Source organism: Littorina saxatilis, linkage group LG5, assembly GCF_037325665.1.
Source record: "Littorina saxatilis isolate snail1 linkage group LG5, US_GU_Lsax_2.0, whole genome shotgun sequence".
Lineage (NCBI taxonomy): Eukaryota > Metazoa > Mollusca > Gastropoda > Littorinimorpha > Littorinidae > Littorina > Littorina saxatilis.
This window is the reverse complement of record NC_090249.1, coordinates 13,073,431-13,077,665: the sequence shown is the minus strand read 5'-3', so window position 1 is coordinate 13,077,665 and position 4,235 is coordinate 13,073,431.

Here is a 4,235-nt window from a genome sequence, read left to right as displayed (position 1 = left end):
TTTCAAACCACAAATAACAACAAAAATCGATACAATCGCACAATTAAGTCAAGACATAACGTGTCAGACATCAGTAATGATTATACATCACTACGATATCAGTACATTCGAGTCGATCTTTTCCGGCGGTGGCACTGACCCGACAAAAACGCAACGTCAGCAAAAATCCCCCACAACTAAAAACGAGTATACCAGCACAGACTAACAAACATGTACAGAAACAAAACCTACCTGTCTCTCACACAGATCGAATACCTGGCTCCTCCCTCTCATGATCGCAATTCTGTCACAGACTGAGCCAGAGCAAATTCCAACGACAAAACGGCAGCGATACACACTGACCAAGGGTGACTATGTTCTCCCTCCCTTTCTTCCCAGACACAGCTATATTCTGCACAGACCGTGAGTTCCTTCCTGCAGTGTCTGGCTACAATGAAATGAAAACTGACACATAAGCGGCGGTAACCGCAGACCGGTTCTCTCTCTATCAACAGTCTCTGCTAGGGGAAACTGCACACAAGCAGTATTAATAACCACAGACGCAGACGGGCACAGCCACCAGTACCACCACAACAGCGGCGTCGTCGATGGCTAGCTAACGCCACCAAAGCCAGCAGCAACAGCAGCAGCAACTGAAACCTGAAAAGGCGGTGCCAGGGGTCCGTGGAGTACCGTGGGTCGGGGAAGAGGTTTGTGGGGGGCGAACCGGGGCAAGTTCTAGACGCTAGACTGACATCAGACTGAGAGCTGTGTGCACGTGCTATCCTAAAATCTATCGGAGACAGAATGTGTGTCAGTCGTGTGTTTGTGTGTCTGTGTCTGTATGTGTGTGTGAGAGAGAGAGAGAGAGAGAGAGAGAGAGAGAGAGAGAGAGAGAGGAGAGAGAGAGAGAGAGAGAGAGAGAGAGAGAGAGAGAGAGAGAGAGAGAGAGAGAGAGAGAGATCCGAAGGTACCCTATATCGACAAAGACAAAGACAGCCACAAATTACAGTCTTCCGCTTCTTCCATCGTTACCCTCATTTTCTAACGCAGCAAGCGGCACATTAAAGCCGGCGACCAAGTCAATATCAATTGCACGTGCGCAAGCAAGTCGGCCGCAACAGAACACACAACGTCGCGTGCCCCAAGTCAAGTCGCCCAGCCACACACTGCAGACACTTCGATCTCTTCGCTTGACACCGGTCACCTTTCCTTGCAGCTATAACATTTCTTCCTATTCTTCCTCTTCTCCCGTCTCGTCCATTTTTGACGCTGACGCAACTCTTTTTTCTCCAGCTATTTATACCCTTTCACAAAAGAAAAGGCTATTTCTGAAAAGCTGCAAAACATAAACGAAGATGAAGCCTTATTTGATGAGCGCACTCTGAAGTATTTTCTTGATGAAACATATGTGCTTTTGGTATTTGTAAAACCACTGCAGTTCCAATGATACCCATGGCGTTAACAAATGTACAATCAACACCAGTATCATGTCTTTGTCAAAATTAATGTCATCATCAGCGTAATGAGTGCATGAGATTATAGTCTTTAAGTCACGGGTAGTAATACTAATCCGGGCCATTAAACACGCAATACATCACTGTACTTTGCAGTTACAGATCAGAGCAAAAAGAACAGGCAGTTTATTTGGTAAAATAATGCTTACCACATGCAGAACACCTAATTTTACGGCCCATGGCGAGGCTATCAAGGTTTTATTTCGGCTTTAGGCCCATAGGGCATTTAAGCAAACAAAAATACACAATTAAGTCACACGCACAATGAGAGTGCACGCAGGCACAGCAAACAGTGTATTTAATTAAACACCAAAAGAAAAACATAACACACTAACAAAAAGAAACCACATCTTCATCAACTAGAGCTCTACCTCACAAAATTAAGAGAAAAAACAAACTAAACAAAAACAAAAAAACAAACAGACAAACCCAACAGAGTAAGAACCACAACAAAACACGTGAATCATCTAGCGAAAATAGCTCATAATAACACTAACAAACTTAGCCAACTTAACCAACTTATTTTTTGATTTTACATTCATTAAAGCATTATATTTTATAACATTTGCATGATGTTGAAAATAATTTCCAATATACTTCTTTCGTTCTTTCACGACACTCTCATATTGACAATTAAACAAAAAGTTAAATACATCTCCTATATCGCGACTGAAAAGCCGTAACCTTTGACACGGTTGCATCATTTGCACAAAAAGCGCTGACGTCATACAAGAAGTAGATACGGTAACCACTACCATGCTTAAAAGCTCCTAGTCTGGAATGAATATGCGGTTGCCCCAATGCATGGTGCCCGATTTCCCTCCCCCTTTCTCTCCAACAATTAGCTGCGTGTTTACCTTACTGCATTATCGCATTGCTAATATCAATCGTACGTGCGGCAGCATATCGGCCGAAACAGAAGACACAACGTCGCGTGCCCCAAGTAGCATATACACGCATTGCATACACTTCGACCTCTCAGCTTGACACAGGTCACCTTTCTTTGTAGCTATTTCTTTTCGTATCCTTCCTCCTCACCTCTCTTGTCCATTTTTGGCCCTGGTGTTCCACCCCCCCCCCCTCCGCTCAAGCGATTTATACCGTATCAAAAGAAAACAGAAGATAAATCTTACTTTCAATGAGCAGAGTGTACGTGTCTCCTCAGTGTTCTTTTGCGATTGGAATGCGGAGCGTTCGGTTTGAATTAACCATTTCAGGACATTCTTTGTTGAAAAGTTATGTTTTAGATTTTGGTGTTGAATGAAATGTATCATTAGTTCACAGTGGTGAATCCTAATACCTTCCCGCGAGGACAATATCGGGTTTTTCAGTCAGAGATTCATTGAGAAGTTCACATACAAAACGAGCTCCGTTCCACATAAACACATACTGCGATGAAACAACCTGGTCAGAATATATCCAGCATATGGAAAATTTGAATGCCAAGTTTGGACATTTTTTTGACATTGCGGTCAAGAAACATTCACTCCAGTCAGGCACACACAACATACGCATCTATAAAAACGGATCAACGACATCAATTGAAATACGATACCAGACACCAATTCAAATATTACACTAAAACTAGCAACATGAACACGCTTTAACTTCTTCACCTCCCGTCGCATGAGGATAGTATCTTCTACCGGCTGAATGTACATGAATGTCATCGGCGGCCATCCACCATTTACGCAGGCGGCTTACATTCTGACGTAGCCAAACTCTTCAACAATTACCTACTGAGTTTTTGTCTGGGTAGGATAAAAAGACATAATACAGCGCTGAAAGTCCACAAAATGGGGCACTAGCCTTTGGGTAGTACTTCTCATAATTTACTAGACAGAGAGCAAATTTTAGTCTTTTTACTCGCCAAACCAACCATTTGTTTCAGCAACTTTACTCGCATTGGCGAGTGGATTAACATTTCTACTCGCCATTTACATGTTTCTACTCGCTATGGCGAGTAAAATACTCGCCACTTTCAGGCCTGTAATAATAGCACTGTCTGCGGGAAGGGTGAACGGAGGTAGGAGGCAGTCAGAAGAGACTTTACATTATCTTGTCCACTCCCCTTCTCGATGATCATGACCATACGAAGGTTAACCTAAGTGCAATTATTAGTTTTGTTGTTGACTATGTTCCCAGAACAAAAGCAAACGTTTTCTACGTGAACATACAAGCTTAACATTGATCCCCAACATTTTCAAACTCCACCATAGAATACTATTCTGTCACTGAGAAGACCTCCTACATCATACATGGCAAAATATCGGACGGTCGACCGGCCAGGGGTCAGACCAATGCGTCAGATCAAAAATGTGTGCGTCAATGACCAACAAAAAAACACCCACCAGAGGCCGACAACAACAATGCTCTTTATGAGAAGCCACTTCACACTTTTAAGGATCGACACCGGTAACAGACAGCTAGAACTTTAACCCGACACAATAACATGATCAGACAGAGAATGGGGTGCTTTTCAAGACTGTCCTTTTTTGGCTCTGACGCAAAAGCTGAAACCAAGCGTTACAAAATCTATAAGACGAGCTTGGTATATACAGCAATGGTATGTATGCATTTTGGTTTGGCTTGGCAAAATACGGACATAATAAAGTCACAATAGCACTCTGATGGGAGGGGTAACGGAAGCTAAAGGCAGTCAGAAGAGACGTCATTGTCTTGGCCAGCTACTTCAGAGCCATATTTTTCTTTCAGAACCAAGGTTGGGTGAGTGTTTTT